At 43.3% G+C, this 18046-nt stretch overlaps 21 non-coding genes across 21 annotated transcripts; all 21 read right to left on the minus strand.

Moving 5' to 3' along the window:
- Nucleotides 1-425: 425 nt before the first annotated feature.
- TRNAL-AAG (transfer RNA leucine (anticodon AAG)) lies at nucleotides 426-508 on the minus strand. Its single transcript has one exon. It is a non-coding gene; the product is annotated as a tRNA-Leu (tRNA).
- A 2275-nt stretch (nucleotides 509-2783) lies between these two features.
- Nucleotides 2784-2866, minus strand: TRNAL-CAG (transfer RNA leucine (anticodon CAG)). The gene has a single exon. It is a non-coding gene; the product is annotated as a tRNA-Leu (tRNA).
- Nucleotides 2867-3498: 632 nt separating this feature from the next.
- Nucleotides 3499-3581, minus strand: TRNAL-UAG (transfer RNA leucine (anticodon UAG)). Its single transcript has one exon. It is a non-coding gene; the product is annotated as a tRNA-Leu (tRNA).
- Nucleotides 3582-4605: 1024 nt separating this feature from the next.
- TRNAL-AAG (transfer RNA leucine (anticodon AAG)) lies at nucleotides 4606-4688 on the minus strand. The gene has a single exon. It is a non-coding gene; the product is annotated as a tRNA-Leu (tRNA).
- Nucleotides 4689-4874: 186 nt separating this feature from the next.
- On the minus strand, nucleotides 4875-4957 carry TRNAL-CAG (transfer RNA leucine (anticodon CAG)). The gene has a single exon. It is a non-coding gene; the product is annotated as a tRNA-Leu (tRNA).
- A 632-nt stretch (nucleotides 4958-5589) lies between these two features.
- TRNAL-UAG (transfer RNA leucine (anticodon UAG)) lies at nucleotides 5590-5672 on the minus strand. The gene has a single exon. It is a non-coding gene; the product is annotated as a tRNA-Leu (tRNA).
- A 1024-nt stretch (nucleotides 5673-6696) lies between these two features.
- On the minus strand, nucleotides 6697-6779 carry TRNAL-AAG (transfer RNA leucine (anticodon AAG)). Its single transcript has one exon. It is a non-coding gene; the product is annotated as a tRNA-Leu (tRNA).
- Nucleotides 6780-6965: 186 nt separating this feature from the next.
- TRNAL-CAG (transfer RNA leucine (anticodon CAG)) lies at nucleotides 6966-7048 on the minus strand. Its single transcript has one exon. It is a non-coding gene; the product is annotated as a tRNA-Leu (tRNA).
- Nucleotides 7049-8787: 1739 nt separating this feature from the next.
- Nucleotides 8788-8870, minus strand: TRNAL-AAG (transfer RNA leucine (anticodon AAG)). Its single transcript has one exon. It is a non-coding gene; the product is annotated as a tRNA-Leu (tRNA).
- A 186-nt stretch (nucleotides 8871-9056) lies between these two features.
- On the minus strand, nucleotides 9057-9139 carry TRNAL-CAG (transfer RNA leucine (anticodon CAG)). The gene has a single exon. It is a non-coding gene; the product is annotated as a tRNA-Leu (tRNA).
- Nucleotides 9140-9771: 632 nt separating this feature from the next.
- On the minus strand, nucleotides 9772-9854 carry TRNAL-UAG (transfer RNA leucine (anticodon UAG)). The gene has a single exon. It is a non-coding gene; the product is annotated as a tRNA-Leu (tRNA).
- Nucleotides 9855-10878: 1024 nt separating this feature from the next.
- On the minus strand, nucleotides 10879-10961 carry TRNAL-AAG (transfer RNA leucine (anticodon AAG)). The gene has a single exon. It is a non-coding gene; the product is annotated as a tRNA-Leu (tRNA).
- A 185-nt stretch (nucleotides 10962-11146) lies between these two features.
- TRNAL-CAG (transfer RNA leucine (anticodon CAG)) lies at nucleotides 11147-11229 on the minus strand. The gene has a single exon. It is a non-coding gene; the product is annotated as a tRNA-Leu (tRNA).
- A 632-nt stretch (nucleotides 11230-11861) lies between these two features.
- TRNAL-UAG (transfer RNA leucine (anticodon UAG)) lies at nucleotides 11862-11944 on the minus strand. The gene has a single exon. It is a non-coding gene; the product is annotated as a tRNA-Leu (tRNA).
- A 1024-nt stretch (nucleotides 11945-12968) lies between these two features.
- TRNAL-AAG (transfer RNA leucine (anticodon AAG)) lies at nucleotides 12969-13051 on the minus strand. The gene has a single exon. It is a non-coding gene; the product is annotated as a tRNA-Leu (tRNA).
- A 186-nt stretch (nucleotides 13052-13237) lies between these two features.
- On the minus strand, nucleotides 13238-13320 carry TRNAL-CAG (transfer RNA leucine (anticodon CAG)). Its single transcript has one exon. It is a non-coding gene; the product is annotated as a tRNA-Leu (tRNA).
- A 632-nt stretch (nucleotides 13321-13952) lies between these two features.
- Nucleotides 13953-14035, minus strand: TRNAL-UAG (transfer RNA leucine (anticodon UAG)). Its single transcript has one exon. It is a non-coding gene; the product is annotated as a tRNA-Leu (tRNA).
- Nucleotides 14036-15328: 1293 nt separating this feature from the next.
- On the minus strand, nucleotides 15329-15411 carry TRNAL-CAG (transfer RNA leucine (anticodon CAG)). The gene has a single exon. It is a non-coding gene; the product is annotated as a tRNA-Leu (tRNA).
- Nucleotides 15412-16043: 632 nt separating this feature from the next.
- TRNAL-UAG (transfer RNA leucine (anticodon UAG)) lies at nucleotides 16044-16126 on the minus strand. Its single transcript has one exon. It is a non-coding gene; the product is annotated as a tRNA-Leu (tRNA).
- A 1024-nt stretch (nucleotides 16127-17150) lies between these two features.
- Nucleotides 17151-17233, minus strand: TRNAL-AAG (transfer RNA leucine (anticodon AAG)). Its single transcript has one exon. It is a non-coding gene; the product is annotated as a tRNA-Leu (tRNA).
- A 186-nt stretch (nucleotides 17234-17419) lies between these two features.
- TRNAL-CAG (transfer RNA leucine (anticodon CAG)) lies at nucleotides 17420-17502 on the minus strand. The gene has a single exon. It is a non-coding gene; the product is annotated as a tRNA-Leu (tRNA).
- Nucleotides 17503-18046: the final 544 nt, after the last annotated feature.

Consider the following 18046-nt stretch of genomic DNA (forward strand, 5'->3'; position numbering starts at 1 on the left):
CCTCCCTGCCGTTCACTCACTCTGCCTTTGTTTCATTCTCTCCTTCCACAACACTCCTTCTCACTCACTCACTCTATCACTTGTATTTTTGCCCTTGCTCTGCATTCTATAGTGGAAACATCTCTTGAATGAAGCATCTGAAAATGACGTGACATAAAATTTAAAACCTCCTTATTGGAAACCTAAAACATCACAAGACTTAATGTAACCCATTTCTTTCATAAAAAAGATTTTTAAAGTACCCCACAAAACAAATATAAAACACCACGAGTGCTAGAAGAATATTACATTAACGTTAAAGATAGAATAGGGCATATGCATTTGCAGTTGAAACTGAAATTTGGTACTTATTCAGATATTATTTACATTGCCAATTTTTAGCTGAGATTCTAAAGGAACTGAGAGAGAAAATGGAATTCAAGTTTTGTCAGAAGTGGGATTTGAACCCACGCCTCCAGGAGAGACTGCGGCCTTAACGCAGCGCCTTAGACCACTCGGCCATCCTGACCCCATGCTGCTTTTTCATCGAAAGGGTGAGAAAGATATTAGGAACCAAAAAATGCACAGAGCTTAGGCCAATAGTGGCTAGAGCAAGAAAAATACTCACTGCACTCTTCCAAGAAGACAATCCTATAAGCCACTGCGAGGGAAATGATCATATTTCTCAAGAAAAAAATTAGAGTAAACACAGGACTGTCAGAAGTGGGATTTGAACCCACGCCTCCAGAGGAGACTGCGACCTGAAGGCAGCGCCTTAGACCACTCGGCCATCCTGACTTGCTTTCCCAGCATCTTCCAGAGGCCAGACAGCCATGCAGGTGAGGTACTGAAAAGGAATGCCCTCAATTTATTTATCCTATTATATGCACTTCCAACAGATCTTTGAACAATCTGTACAGCAGGACCTATGGAGAACTCTTTAGAACTTTGAGGCGAACAAAGAGAAAGTGCTATTCACCAGCCACTTGAACGGCTCAAAGCTGCTTTGAAATTGAGACAATAGCCACCTCTTGGCTGGCTAAAGCAATTTCAACAAGGGATCTCAAAGTCACAACATAGGGTGGAGTATGCAAATTTAAGCAGCCCCTGATCAAAGCCCTAAGGAAATTGCTGTAAGTGTGCTGGAGTCCAGTTGTCTACCAGATGCATGGCATTCTTCCAAATTTTCAGGGCCCGTCTGGCCAGGGCATACAAGAGCATGACTCTTCCAGATGACCTCTTACATGGGTCCTATGCTCATTTGGTAAGGATTGCGCTTTGTCAGCAAGACGTTATAGAACCTAAATATATGAGAAACCCCATCTCTCTTGACAAGAGGAGAACGGAATAACGTGCCAGGTGAAGACCAACAGATGCAACTTCCATCAGATGTTAACCTGATAAAGGAGATTAAATCTCCAAAAGGAATGTCAGAAGTGGAATTCAAACCCACGCCTCCAAAGGAGACTGTGGCCTAAACACAGCGCCTTAGACCTCTCGGCCATCCTGACAGTATATGCTTTTAAGAAATGAATAAAAGTTACTCAGAAACGTCTACCTCAATGCAAGCCTGAAATAATTTAAACCTTCAAACACAAGGTGCAACTTTATGCACAGGACAATAAACACAGAAGAACACATACGAAAGCACTTTATTTCACAGGTATACAGTTTTCATGCTTTTAGAACACCACATACCTCTCACCAGCTATTTAGGGTCCTGTATCCGACTCACAACATTTCCTTGCCTGCGACCTCTCTCTCTACACAAACAACTACAGCACAGGAAGTAGGAAGGCAATAGGTGGGGCAGTTTATGCAAATTTATGCTGCCAATGTGCCTTGCAGATTCATGCAGGATTTCTAGATCCTTGCTGGATACAAGAGAGTAGGCCTTGTTCCAGATAAACTATCCCTAGCAGGGAAAGTCTGAGCACAGGCACTCTTTTGCTCTTTAGCCCCTGGCCTGGGACTCACCCTCACTTGCTGAGGCGTGAAATTCTGCATACCAACTTTGCACAGAAGGTATGTTTGTGGTTGTTTGGGGATGGGTGGGAGGTCAAGAGCAGGGAAAAGCAGGTCTCCTTCACTACTAGACTCCTCTTCTATGCCTCCCTGCCGTTCACTCACTCTGTCTTTGTTTCATTCTCTCCTTCCACAACACTCCTTCTCACTCACTCGCTCTATCACTTGTATTTTTGCCCTTGCTCTGCATTCTATAGTGGAAACATCTCTTGAATGAAGCATCTGAAAATGACGTGACATAAAATTTAAAACCTCCTTATTGGAAACCTAAAACATCACAAGACTTAATGTAACCCATTTCTTTCATAAAAAAGATTTTTAAAGTACCCCACAAAACAAATATAAAACACCACGAGTGCTAGAAGAATATTACATTAATGTTAAAGATAGAATAGGGCAAATGCATTTGCAGTTGAAACTGAAGTTTGGTACTTATTCAGATATTATTTACATTGCCAATTTTTAGCTGAGATTCTAAAGGAACTGAGAGAGAAAATGGAATTCAAGTTTTGTCAGAAGTGGGATTCGAACCCATGCCTCCAGGAGAGACTGCAGCCTTAACGCAGCACCTTAGACCACTCGGCCATCCTGACCCCATGCTGCTTTGTCATCTAAAGGGTGAGAAAGATATTAGGAATCAAAAAATGCACAGAGCTTAGGCCAATAGTGGCTAGGGCAAGAAAAAAACTCACTGCACTCTTCCAAGAAGACAATCCTATAAGCCACTGCGAGGGAAATGATCATATTTCTCAAGAAAAAAATTAGAGTAAACACAGGACTGTCAGAAGTGGGATTTGAACCCACGCCTCCAGAGGAGACTGCGACCTGAACGCAGCGCCTTAGACCACTCGGCCATCCTGACTTGCTTTTCCAGCATCTTCCAGAGGCCAGACAGCCATGCAGGTAAGGTACTGAAAAGGAATGCCCTCAATTTATTTATCCTATTATATGCACTTCCAACAGATCTTTGAACAATCTGTACAGAGCAGGACCTATGGAGAACTCTTTAGAACTTTGAGGCGAACAAAGAGAAAGTGCTATTCACCAGCCACTTGAATGGCTCAAAGCTGCTTTGAAATTGAGACAATAGCCACCTCTTGGCTGGCTAAAGCAATTTCAACAAGGGATCTCAAAGTCACAACATAGGGTGGAGTATGCAAATTTAAGCAGCCCCTGATCAAAGCCCTAAGGAAATTGCTGTAAGTGTGCTGGAGTCCAGTTGTCTACCAGATGCATGGCATTCTTCCAAATTTGCAGGGCCCGTCTGGCCAGGGCATACAAGAGCATGACTCTTCCAGATGACCTCTTACATGGGTCCTATGCTCATTTGGTAAGGATTGCGCTTTGTCAGCAAGACGTTATAGAACCTAAATATATGAGAAACCCCATCTCTCTTGACAAGAGGAGAACGGAATAACGTGCCAGGTGAAGACCAACAGATGCAACTTCCATCAGATGTTAACCTGATAAAGGAGATTAAATCTCCAAAAGGCATGTCAGAAGTGGGATTCGAACCCACGCCTCCAAAGGAGACTGTGGCCTAAACACAGCACCTTAGACCTCTCGGCCATCCTGACAGTATAGGCTTTTAAGAAATGAATAAAAGTTACTCAGAAACGTCTACCTCCATGCAAGCCTGAAATAATTTAAACCTTCAAACACAAGGTGCAACTTTATGCACAGGACAATAAACACAGAAGAACACGTACGAAAGCACTTTATTTCACAGGTATACAGTTTTCATGCTTTTAGAACACCACATACCTCTCACCAGCTATTTAGGGTCCTGTATCCGACTCACAACATTTCCTTGCCTGCGACCTCTCTCTCTACACAAACAACTACAGCACAGGAAGTAGGAAGGCAAAAGGTGGGGCAGTTTATGCAAATTTATGCTGCCAATGTGCCTTGCAGATTCATGCAGGATTTCTAGATCCTTGCTGGATACAAGAGAGAAGGACTTGTTCCAGATAAACTATCCCTAGCAGGGAAAGTCTGAGCACAGGCACTCTTTTGCTCTTTAGCCCCTGGCCTGGGACTCACCCTCACTTGCTGAGGCGTGAAAATCTGCATACCAACTTTGCACAGAAGGTATGTTTGTGGTTGTTTGGGGATGGGTGGGAGGTCAAGAGCAGGGAAAAGCAGGTCTCCTTCACTACTAGACTCCTCTTCTATGCCACCCTGCCATTCACTCACTCTGTCTTTGTTTCATTCTCTCCTTCCACAACACTCCTTCTCACTCACTCACTCTATCACTTGTATTTTTGCCCTTGCTCTGCATTCTATAGTGGAAACAGCTCTTGAATGAAGCATCTGAAAATGACGTGACATAAAATTTAAAACCTCCTTATTGGAAACCTAAAACATCACAAGACTTAATGTAACCCATTTCTTTCATAAAAAAGATTTTTAAAGTACCCCACAAAAGAAATATAAAACACCACGAGTGCTAGAAGAATATTACATTAACGTTAAAGATAGACTAGGGCAAATGCATTTGCAGTTGAAACTGAAGTTTGGTACTTATTCAGATATTATTTACATTGCCAATTTTTAGCTGAGATTCTAAAGGAACTGAGAGAGAAAATGGAATTCAAGTTTTGTCAGAAGTGGGATTCGAACCCACGCCTCCAGGAGAGACTGCGGCCTTAACGCAGCGCCTTAGACCACTCGGCCATCCTGACCCCATGCTGCTTTTTCATCTAAAGGGTGAGAAAGATATTAGGAACCAAAAAATGCACAGAGCTGAGGGCAATAGTGGCTAGAGCAAGAAAAAAACTCACTGCACTCTTCCAAGAAGACAATCCTATAAGCCACTGCGAGGGAAATGATCATATTTCTCAAGAAAAAAATTAGAGTAAACACAGGACTGTCAGAAGTGGGATTTGAACCCACGCCTCCAGAGGAGACTGCGACCTGAACGCAGCGCCTTAGACCACTCGGCCATCCTGACTTGCTTTCCCAGCATCTTCCAGAGGCCAGACAGCCATGCAGGTGAGGTACTGAAAAGGAATGCCCTCAATTTATTTATCCTATTATATGCACTTCCAACAGATCTTTGAACAATCTGTACAGAGCAGGACATATGGAGAACTCTTTAGAACTTTGAGGCGAACAAAGAGAAAGTGCTATTCACCAGCCACTTGAACGGCTCAAAGCTGCTTTGAAATTGAGACAATAGCCACCTCTTGGCTGGCTAAAGCAAGTTCAACAAGGGATCTCAAAGTCACAACATAGGGTGGAGTATCTAAATTTTAGCAGCCCCTGATCAAAGCCCTAAGGAAATTGCTGTAAGTGTGCTGGAGTCCAGTTGTCTACCAGATGCATGGCATTCTTCCAAATTTGCAGGGCCCGTCTGGCCAGGGCATACAAGAGCATGACTATTCCAGATGACCTCTTACATGGGTCCTATGCTCATTTGGTAAGGATTGCGCTTTGTCAGCAAGACGTTATAGAACCTAAATATATGAGAAACCCCATCTCTCTTGACAAGAGGAGAACGGAATAACGTGCGAAGTGAAGACCAACAGATGCAACTTCCATCAGATGTTAACCTGATAAAGGAGATTAAATCTCCAAAAGGCATGTCAGAAGTGGGATTCGAACCCACGCCTCCAAAGGAGACTGTGGCCTAAACACAGCGCCTTAGACCTCTCGGCCATCCTGACAGTATAGGCTTTTAAGAAATGAATAAAAGTTACTCAGAAACGTCTACCTCCATACAAGCCTGAAATAATTTAAACCTTCAAACACAAGGTGCAACTTTATGCACAGGACAATAAACACAGAAGAACACATACGAAAGCACTTTATTTCACAGGTATACAGTTTTCATGCTTTTAGAACACCACATACCTCTCACCAGCTATTTAGGGTCCTGTATCCGACTCACAACATTTCCTTGCCTGGGACCTCTCTCTCTACACAAACAACTACAGCACAGGAAGTAGGAAGGCAATAGGTGGGGCAGTTTATGCAAATTTATGCTGCCAATGTGCCTTGCAGATTCATGCAGGATTTCTAGATCCTTGCTGGATACAAGAGAGTAGGCCTTGTTCCAGATAAACTATCCCTAGCAGGGAAAGTCTGAGCACAGGCACTCTTTTGCTCTTTAGCCCCTGGCCTGGGACTCACCCTCACTTGCTGAGGCATGAAATTCTGCATACCAACTTTGCACAGAAGGTATGTTTGTGGTTGTTTGGGGATGGGTGGGAGGTCAAGAGCAGGGAAAAGCAGGTCTCCTTCACTACTAGACTACTCTTCTATGCCTCCCTGCCGTTCACTCACTCTGTCTTTGTTTCATTCTCTCCTTCCACAACACTCCTTCTCACTCACTCGCTCTATCACTTGTATTTTTGCCCTTGCTCTGCATTCTATAGTGGAAACATCTCTTGAATGAAGCATCTGAAAATGACGTGACATAAAATTTAAAACCTCCTTATTGGAAACCTAAAACATCACAAGACTTAATGTAACCCATTTCTTTCATAAAAAAGATTTTTAAAGTACCCCACAAAACAAATATAAAACACCACGAGTGCTAGAAGAATATTACATTAACGTTAAAGATAGAATAGGGCAAATGCATTTGCAGTTGAAACTGAAGTTTGGTACTTATTCAGATATTATTTACATTGCCAATTTTTAGCTGAGATTCTAAAGGAACTGAGAGAGAAAATGGAATTCAAGTTTTGTCAGAAGTGGGATTCGAACCCACGCCTCCAGGAGAGACTGCGGCCTTAACGCAGCGCCTTAGACCACTCGGCCATCCTGACCCCATGCTGCTTTTTCATCTAAAGGGTGAGAAAGATATTAGGAACCAAAAAATGCACAGAGCTGAGGCCAATAGTGGCTAGAGCAAGAAAAAAACTCACTGCACTCTTCCAAGAAGACAATCCTATAAGCCACTGCGAGGGAAATGATCATATTTCTCAAGAAAATAATTAGAGTAAACACAGGACTGTCAGAAGTGGGATTTGAACCCACGCCTCCAGAGGAGACTGCGACCTGAACGCAGCGCCTTAGACCACTCGGCCATCCTGACTTGCTTTCCCAGCATCTTCCAGAGGCCAGACAGCCATGCAGGTGAGGTACTGAAAAGGAATGCCCTCAATTTATTTATCCTATTATATGCACTTCAAACAGATCTTTGAACAATCTGTACAGAGCAGGACCTATGGAGAACTCTTTAGAACTTTGAGGCGAACAAAGAGAAAGTGCTATTCACCAGCCACTTGAACGGCTCAAAGCTGCTTTGAAATTGAGACAATAGCCACCTCTTGGCTGGCTAAAGCAATTACAACAAGGGATCTCAAAGTCACAACATAGGGTGGAGTATGCAAATTTAAGCAGCCCCTGATCAAAGCCCTAAGGAAATTGCTGTAAGTGTGCTGGAGTCCAGTTGTCTACCAGATGCATGGCATTCTTCCAAATTTGCAGGGCCCGTCTGGCCAGGGCATACAAGAGCATGACTCTTCCAGATGACCTCTTACATGGGTCCTATGCTCATTTGGTAAGGATTGCGCTTTGTCAGCAAGACGTTATAGAACCTAAATATATGAGAAACCCCATCTCTCTTGACAAGAGGAGAACGGAATAACGTGCCAGGTGAAGACCAACAGATGCAACTTCCATCAGATGTTAACCTGATAAAGGAGATTAAATCTCCAAAAGGAATGTCAGAAGTGGAATTCGAACCCACGCCTCCAAAGGAGACTGTGGCCTAAACACAGCACCTTAGACCTCTCGGCCATCCTGACAGTATAGGCTTTTAAGAAATGAATAAAAGTTACTCAGAAACGTCTACCTCCATGCAAGCCTGAAATAATTTAAACCTTCAAACACAAGGTGCAACTTTATGCACAGGACAATAAACACAGAAGAACACATACGAAAGCACTTTATTTCACAGGTATACAGTTTTCATGCTTTTAGAACACCACATACCTCTCACCAGCTATTTAGGGTCCTGTATCCGACTCACAACATTTCCTTGCCTGCGACCTCTCTCTCTACACAAACAACTACAGCACAGGAAGTAGGAAGGCAATAGGTGGGGCAGTTTATGCAAATTTATGCTGCCAATGTGCCTTGCAGATTCATGCAGGATTTCTAGATCCTTGCTGGATACAAGAGAGTAGGCCTTGTTCCAGATAAACTATCCCTAGCAGGGAAAGTCTGAGCACAGGCACTCTTTTGCTCTTTAGCCCCTGGCCTGGGACTCACCCTCACTTGCTGAGGCGTGAAATTCTGCATACCAACTTTGCACAGAAGGTATGTTTGTGGTTGTTTGGGGATGGGTGGGAGGTCAAGAGCAGGGAAAAGCAGGTCTCCTTCACTACTAGACTACTCTTCTATGCCTCCCTGCCGTTCACTCACTCTGTCTTTGTTTCATTCTCTCCTTCCACAACACTCCTTCTCACTCACTCGCTCTATCACTTGTATTTTTGCCCTTGCTCTGCATTCTATAGTGGAAACATCTCTTGAATGAAGCATCTGAAAATGACGTGACATAAAATTTAAAACCTCCTTATTGGAAACCTAAAACATCACAAGACTTAATGTAACCCATTTCTTTCATAAAAAAGATTTTTAAAGTACCCCACAAAACAAATATAAAACACCACGAGTGCTAGAAGAATATTACATTAACGTTAAAGATAGAATAGGGCAAATGCATTTGCAGTTGAAACTGAAGTTTGGTACTTATTCAGATATTATTTACATTGCCAATTTTTAGCTGAGATTCTAAAGGAACTGAGAGAGAAAATGGAATTCAAGTTTTGTCAGAAGTGGGTTTCGAACCCACGCCTCCAGGAGAGACTGCGGCCTTAACGCAGCGCCTTAGACCACTCGGCCATCCTGACCCCATGCTGCATTTTCATCTAAAGGGTGAGAAAGATATTAGGAACCAAAAAATGCACAGAGCTTAGGCCAATAGTGGCTAGAGCAAGAAAAAAACTCACTGCACTCTTCCAAGAAGACAATCCTATAAGCCACTGCGAGGGAAATGATCATATTTCTCAAGAAAAAAATTAGAGTAAACAGAGGACTGTCAGAAGTGGGATTTGAACCCACGCCTCCAGAGGAGACCGCGACCTGAACGCAGCGCCTTAGACCACTCGGCCATCCTGACTTGCTTTCCCAGCATCTTCCAGAGGCCAGACAGCAATGCAGGTGAGGTACTGAAAAGGAATGCCCTCAATTTATTTATCCTACTATATGCACTTCCAACAGATCTTTGAACAATCTGTACAGAGCAGGACCTATGGAGAACTCTTTAGAACTTTGAGGCGAACAAAGAGAAAGTGCTATTCACCAGCCACTTGAACGGCTCAAAGCTGCTTTGAAATTGAGACAATAGCCACCTCTTGGCTGGCTAAAGCAATTTCAACAAGGGATCTCAAAGTCACAACATAGGGTGGAGTATGCAAATTTAAGCAGCCCCTGATCAAAGCCCTGAGGAAATTGCTGTAAGTGTGCTGGAGTCCAGTTGTCTACCAGATGAATGGCATTCTTCCAAATTTGCTGGGCCCGTCTGGCCAGGGCATACAAGAGCATGACTCTTCCAGATGACCTCTTACATGGGTCCTATGCTCATTTGGTAAGGATTGCGCTTTGTCAGCAAGACGTTATAGAACCTAAATATATGAGAAACCCCATCTCTCTTGACAAGAGGAGAACGGAATAACGTGCCAAGTGAAGACCAACAGATGCAACTTCCATCAGATGTTAACCTGATAAAGGAGATTAAATCTCCAAAAGGCATGTCAGAAGTGGGATTCGAACCCACGCCTCCAAAGGAGACTGTGGCCTAAACACAGCGCCTTAGACCTCTCGGCCATCCTGACAGTATATGCTTTTAAGAAATGAATAAAAGTTACTCAGAAACGTCTACCTCAATGCAAGCCTGAAATAATTTAAACCTTCAAACACAAGGTGCAACTTTATGCACAGGACAATAAACACAGAAGAACACATACGAAAGCACTTTATTTCACAGGTATACAGTTTTCATGCTTTTAGAACACCACATACCTCTCACCAGCTATTTAGGGTCCTGTATCCGACTCACAACATTTCCTTGCCTGCGACCTCTCTCTCTACACAAACAACTACAGCACAGGAAGTAGGAAGGCAATAGGTGGGGCAGTTTATGCAAATTTATGCTGCCAATGTGCCTTGCAGATTCATGCAGGATTTCTAGATCCTTGCTGGATACAAGAGAGTAGGCCTTGTTCCAGATAAACTATCCCTAGCAGGGAAAGTCTGAGCACAGGCACTCTTTTGCTCTTTAGCCCCTGGCCTGGGACTCACCCTCACTTGCTGAGGCGTGAAATTCTGCATACCAACTTTGCACAGAAGGTATGTTTGTGGTTGTTTGGGGATGGGTGGGAGGTCAAGAGCAGGGAAAAGCAGGTCTCCTTCACTACTAGACTCCTCTTCTATGCCTCCCTGCCATTCACTCACTCTGTCTTTGTTTCATTCTCTCCTTCCACAACACTCCTTCTCACTCACTCGCTCTATCACTTGTATTTTTGCCCTTGCTCTGCATTCTATAGTGGAAACATCTCTTGAATGAAGCATCTGAAAATGACGTGACATAAAATTTAAAACCTCCTTATTGGAAACCTAAAACATCACAAGACTTAATGTAACCCATTTCTTTCATAAAAAAGATTTTTAAAGTACCCCACAAAAGAAATATAAAACACCACGAGTGCTAGAAGAATATTACATTAACGTTAAAGATAGAATAGGGCAAATGCATTTGCAGTTGAAACTGAAGTTTGGTACTTATTCAGATATTATTTACATTGCCAATTTTTAGCTGAGATTCTAAAGGAACTGAGAGAGAAAATGGAATTCAAGTTTTGTCAGAAGTGGGATTCGAACCCACGCCTCCAGGAGAGACTGCGGCCTTAACGCAGCGCCTTAGACCACTCGGCCATCCTGACCCATGCTGCTTTTTCATCTAAAGGGTGAGAAAGATATTAGGAACCAAAAAATGCACAGAGCTGAGGCCAATAGTGGCTAGAGCAAGAAAAAAACTCACTGCACTCTTCCAAGAAGACAATCCTATAAGCCACTGCGAGGGAAATGATCATATTTCTCAAGAAAATAATTAGAGTAAACACAGGACTGTCAGAAGTGGGATTTGAACCCACGCCTCCAGAGGAGACTGCGACCTGAACGCAGCGCCTTAGACCACTCGGCCATCCTGACTTTCTTTCCCAGCATCTTCCAGAGGCCAGACAGCCATGCAGGTGAGGTACTGAAAAGGAATGCCCTCAATTTATTTATCCTATTATATGCACTTCCAACAGATCTTTGAACAATCTGTACAGAGCAGGACCTATGGAGAACTCTTTAGAACTTTGAGGCGAACAAAGAGAAAGTGCTATTCACCAGCCACTTGAACGGCTCAAAGCTGCTTTGAAATTGAGACAATAGCCACCTCTTGGCTGGCTAAAGCAATTTCAACAAGGGATCTCAAAGTCACAACATAGGGTGGAGTATGCAATTTTAAGCAGCCCCTGATCAAAGCCCTAAGGAAATTGCTGTAAGTGTGCTGGAGTCCAGTTGTCTACCAGATGCATGGCATTCTTCCAAATTTGCAGGGCCCGTCTGGCCAGTGCATACAAGAGCATGACTATTCCAGATGACCTCTTACATGGGTCCTATGCTCATTTGGTAAGGATTGCGCTTTGTCAGCAAGACGTTATAGAACCTAAATATATGAGAAACCCCATCTCTCTTGACAAGAGGAGAACGCAATAACGTGCCAAGTGAAGACCAACAGATGCAACTTCCATCAGATGTTAACCTGATAAAGGAGATTAAATCTCCAAAAGGCATGTCAGAAGTGGGATTCGAACCCACGCCTCCAAAGGAGACTGTGGTCTAAACACAGCGCCTTAGACCTCTCGGCCATCCTGACAGTATAGGCTTTTAAGAAATGAATAAAAGTTACTCAGAAACGTCTACCTCCATGCAAGCCTGAAATAATTTAAACCTTCAAACACAAGGTGCAACTTTATGCACAGGACAATAAACACAGAAGAACACATACGAAAGCACTTTATTTCACAGGTATACAGTTTTCATGCTTTTAGAACACCACATACCTCTCACCAGCTATTTAGGGTCCTGTATCCGACTCACAACATTTCCTTGCCTGCGACCTCTCTCTCTACACAAACAACTACAGCACAGGAAGTAGGAAGGCAATAGGTGGGGCAGTTTATGCAAATTTATGCTGCCAATGTGCCTTGCAGATTCATGCAGGATTTCTAGATCCTTGCTGGATACAAGAGAGTAGGCCTTGTTCCAGATAAACTATCCCTAGCAGGGAAAGTCTGAGCACAGGCACTCTTTTGCTCTTTAGCCCCTGGCCTGGGACTCACCCTCACTTGCTGAGGCGTGAAAATCTGCATACCAACTTTGCACAGAAGGTATGTTTGTGGTTGTTTGGGGATGGGTGGGAGGTCAAGAGCAGGGAAAAGCAGGTCTCCTGCACTACTAGACTCCTCTTCTATGCCTCCCTGCTATTCACTCACTCTGTCTTTGTTTCATTCTCTCCTTCCACAACACTCCTTCTCACTCACTTGCTCTATCACTTGTATTTTTGCCCTTGCTCTGCATTCTATAGTGGAAACATCTCTTGAATGAAGCATCTGAAAATGACGTGACATAAAATTTAAAACCTCCTTATTGTAAACCTAAAACATCACAAGACTTAATGTAACCCATTTCTTTCATAAAAAAGATTTTTAAAGTACCCCACAAAACAAATATAAAACACCACGAGTGCTAGAAGAATATTACATTAACGTTAAAGATAGAATAGGGCAAATGCATTTGCAGTTGAAACTGAAGTTTGGTACTTATTCAGATATTATTTACATTGCCAATTTTTAGCTGAGATTCTAAAGGAACTGAGAGAGAAAATGGAATTCAAGTTTTGTCAGAAGTGGGATTTGAACCCACGCCTCCAGGAGAGACTGCGGCCTTAACGCAGCGCCTTAGACCACTCGGCCATCCTGACCCCATGGTTCTTTTTCATCTAAAGGGTGAGAAAGATATTAGGAACCAAAAAATGCACAGAGCTTAGGCCAATAGTGGCTAGAGCAAGAAAAAAACTCACTGCACTCTTCCAAGAAGACAATCCTATAAGCCACTGCGAGGGAAATGATCATATTTCTCAAGAAAAAATTTAGAGTATACACAGGACTGTCAGAAGTGGGATTTGAACCCACACCTCCAGAGGAGACTGCGACCTGAACGCAGCGCCTTAGACCACTCGGCCATCCTGACTTGCTTTCCCAGCATCTTCCAGAGGCCAGACAGCCATGCAGGTGAGGTACTGAAAAGGAATGCCCTCAATTTATTTATCCTATTATATGCACTTCCAACAGATCTTTGAACAATCTGTACAGAGCAGGACCTATGGAGAACTCTTTAGAACTTTGAGGCGAACAAAGAGAAAGTGCTATTCACCAGCCACTTGAACGGCTCAAAGCTGCTTTGAAATTGAGACAATAGCCACCTCTTGGCTGGCTAAAGCAATTTCAACAAGGGATCTCAAAGTCACAACATAGGGTGGAGTATGCAAATTTAAGCAGCCCCTGATCAAAGCCCTAAGGAAATTGCTGTAAGTGTGCTGGAGTCCAGTTGTCTACCAGATGCATGGCATTCTTCCAAATTTGCAGGGCCCGTCTGGCCAGGGCATACAAGAGCATGACTCTTCCAGATGACCTCTTACATGGGTCCTATGCTCATTTGGTAAGGATTGCGCTTTGTCAGCAAGACGTTATAGAACCTAAATATATGAGAAACCCCATCTCTCTTGACAAGAGGAGAACGGAATAACGTGCCAAGTGAAGACCAACAGATGCAACTTCCATCAGATGTTAACCTGATAAAGGAGATTAAATCTCCAAAAGGCATGTCAGAAGTGGGATTCGAACCCACGCCTCCAAAGGAGACTGTGGCCTAAACACAGCGCCTTAGACCTCTCGGCCATCCTGACAGTATAGGCTTTTAAGAAATGAATAAAAGTTACTCAGAAACGTCTACCTCCATGCAAGCCTGAAATAATTTAAACCTTCAAACACAAGGTGCAACTTTATGCACAGGACAATAAACACAGAAGAACACATACGAAAGCACTTTATTTCACAGGTATACAGTTTTCATGCTTTTAGAACACCACATACCTCTCACCAGCTATTTAGGGTCCTGTATCCGACTCACAACATTTCCTTGCCTGCGACCTCTCTCTCTACACAATCAACTACAGCACAGGAAGTAGGAAGGCAATAGGTGGGGCAGTTTATGCAAATTTATGCTGCCAATGTGCCTTGCAGATTCATGCAGGATTTCTAGATCCTTGCTGGATACAAGAGAGTAGGCCTTGTTCCAGATAAACTATCCCTAGCAGGGAAAGTCTGAGCACAGGCACTCTTTTGCTCTTTAGCCCCTGGCCTGGGACTCACCCTCACTTGCTGAGGCGTGAAATTCTGCATACCAACTTTGCACAGAAGGTATGTTTGTGGTTGTTTGGGGATGGGTGGGAGGTCAAGAGCAGGGAAAAGCAGGTCTCCTTCACTACTAGACTACTCTTCTATGCCTCCCTGCCGTTCACTCACTCTGTCTTTGTTTCAATCTGTCCTTCCACAACACTCCTTCTCACTCACTCGCTCTATCACTTGTATTTTTGCCCTTGCTCTGCATTCTATAGTGGAAACATCTCTTGAATGAAGCATCTGAAAATGATGTGACATAAAATTTAAAACCTCCTTATTGGAAACCTAAAACATCACAAGACTTAATGTAACCCATTTCTTTCATAAAAAAGATTTTTAAAGTACCCCACAAAAGAAATATAAAACACCACGAGTGCTAGAAGAATATTACATTAACGTTAAAGATAGAATAGGGCAAATGCATTTGCAGTTGAAACTGAAGTTTGGTACTTATTCAGATATTATTTACATTGCCAATTTTTGGCTGAGATTCTAAAGGAACTGAGAAAGAAAATGGAATTCAAGTTTTGTCAGAAGTGGGATTTGAACCAACGCCTCCAGGAGAGACTGCGGCCTTAACGCAGCGCCTTAGACCACTCGGCCAGCCTCACCCCATGCTGCTTTTTCATCTAAAGGGTGAGAAAGATATTAGGAACCAAAAAATGCACAGAGCTTAGGCCAATAGTGGCTAGAGCAAGAAAAAAACTCACTGCACTCTTCCAAGAAGACAATCCTATAAGCCACTGCGAGGGAAATGATCATATTTCTCAAGAAAATAATTAGAGTAAACACAGGACTGTCAGAAGTGGGATTTGAACCCACGCCTCCAGAGGAGACTGCGACCTGAACGCAGCGCCTTAGACCACTCGGCCATCCTGACTTGCTTTCCCAGCATCTTCCAGAGGCCAGACAGCCATGCAGGTGAGGTACTGAAAAGGAATGACCTCAATTTATTTATCCTAGCATATGCACTTCCAACAGATCTTTGAACAATCTGTACAGAGCAGGACCTATGGAGAACTCTTTAGAACTTTGAGGTGAACAAAGAGAAAGTGCTATTCACCAGCCACTTGAACGGCTCAAAGCTGCTTTGAAATTGAGACAATAGCCACCTCTTGGCGGGCTAAAGCAATTTCAACAAGGGATCTCAAAGTCACAACATAGGGTGGAGTATGCAAATTTAAGCAGCCCCTGATCAAAGCCCTAAGGAAATTGCTGTAAGTGTGCTGGAGTCCAGTTGCCTACCAGATGCATGGCATTCTTCCAAATTTGCAGGGCCCGTCTGGCCAGGGCATACAAGAGCATGACTCTTCCAGATGACCTCTTACATGGGTCCTATGCTCATTTGGTAAGGATTGCGCTTTGTCAGCAAGACGTTATAGAACCTATATATATGAGAAACCCCATCTCTCTTGACAAGAGGAGAACGGAATAACGTGCCAAGTGAAGACCAACAGATGCAACTTCCATCAGATGTTAACCTGATAAAGGAGATTAAATCTCCAAAAGGCATGTCAGAAGTGGGATTCGAACCCACGCCTCCAAAGGAGACTGTGGCCTAAACACAGCGCCTTAGACCTCTCGGCCATCCTGACAGTATAGGCTTTTAAGAAATGAATAAAAGTTACTCAGAAACGTCTACCTCCATGCAAGCCTGAAATAATTTAAACCTTCAAACACAAGGTGCAACTTTATGCACAGGACAATAAACACAGAAGAACACATACGAAAGCACTTTATTTCACAGGTATACAGTTTTCATGCTTTTAGAACACCACATACCTCTCACCAGCTATTTAGGGTCCTGTATCCGACTCACAACATTTCCTTGCCTGCGACCTCTCTCTCTACACAAACAACTACAGCACAGGAAGTAGGAAGGCAATAGGTGGGGCAGTTTATGCAAATTTATGCTGCCAATGTGCCTAGCAGATTCATGCAGGATTTCTAGATCCTTGCTGGATACAAGAGAGTAGGCCTTGTTCCAGATAAACTATCCCTAGCAGGGAAAGTCTGAGCACAGGCACTCTTTTGCTCTTTAGACCCTGGCCTGGGACTCACCCTCACTTGCTGAGGCGTGAAATTCTGCATACCAACTTTGCACAGAAGGTATGTTTGTGGTTGTTTGGGGATGGGTGGGAGGTCAAGAGCAGGGAAAAGCAGGTCTCCTTCACTACTAGACTACTCTTCTATGCCTCCCTGCCGTTCACTCACTCTGTCTTTGTTTCATTCTCTCCTTCCACAACACTCCTTCTCACTCACTCGCTCTATCACTTGTATTTTTGCCCTTGCTCTGCATTCTATAGTGGAAACATCTCTTGAATGAAGCATCTGAAAATGACGTGACATAAAATTTAAAACCTCCTTATTGGAAACCTAAAACATCACAAGACTTAATGTAACCCATTTCTTTCATAAAAAAGATTTTTAAAGTACCCCACAAAACAAATATAAAACACCACGAGTGCTAGAAGAATATTACATTAACGTTAAAGATAGAATAGGGCAAATGCATTTGCAGTTGAAACAGAAGTTTGGTACTTATTCAGATATTATTTACATTGCCAATTTTTAGCTGAGATTCTAAAGGAACTGAAAGAGAAAATGGAATTCAAGTTTTGTCAGAAGTGGGATTCGAACCCACGCCTCCAGGAGAGACTGCGGCCTTAACGCAACGCCTTAGACCACTCGGCCATCCTGACCCCATGCTTCTTTTTCATCTAAAGGGTGAGAAAGATATTAGGAACCAAAAAATGCACAGAGCTTAGGCCAATAGTGGCTAGAGCAAGAAAAAAACTCACTGCACTCTTCCAAGAAGACAATCCTATAAGCCACTGCGAGGGAAATGATCATATTTCTCAAGAAAAAAATTAGAGTAAACAGAGGACTGTCAGAAGTGGGATTTGAACCCACGCCTCCAGAGGAGACTGCGACCTGAACGCAGCGCCTTAGACCACTCGGCCATCCTGACTTGCTTTCACAGCATCTTCCAGAGGCCAGACAGCCATGCAGGTGAGGTACTGAAAAGGAATGCCCTCAATTTATTTATCCTATTATATGCACTTCCAACAGATCTTTGAACAATCTGTACAGAGCAGGACCTATGGAGAACTCTTTAGAACTTTGAGGCGAACAAAGAGAAAGTGCTATTCACCAGCCACTTGAACGGCTCAAAGCTGCTTTGAAATTGAGACAATAGCCACCTCTTGGCTGGCTAAAGCAATTTCAACAAGGGATCTCAAAGTCACAACATAGGGTGGAGTATGCCAATTTAAGCAGCCCCTGATCAAAGCCCTAAGGAAATTGCTGTAAGTGTGCTGGAGTCCAGTTGTCTACCAGATGAATGGCATTCTTCCAAATTTGCTGGGCCCGTCTGGCCAGGGCATACAAGAGCATGACTTTTCCAGATGACCTCTTACATGGGTCCTATGCTCATTTGGTAAGGATTGCGCTTTGTCAGCAAGACGTTATAGAACCTAAATATATGAGAAACCCAATCTCTCTTGACAAGAGGA

Source organism: Triturus cristatus, chromosome 6 (genome assembly GCF_964204655.1).
Source record: "Triturus cristatus chromosome 6, aTriCri1.1, whole genome shotgun sequence".
NCBI classification, from domain to species: Eukaryota; Metazoa; Chordata; class Amphibia; order Caudata; family Salamandridae; genus Triturus; species Triturus cristatus.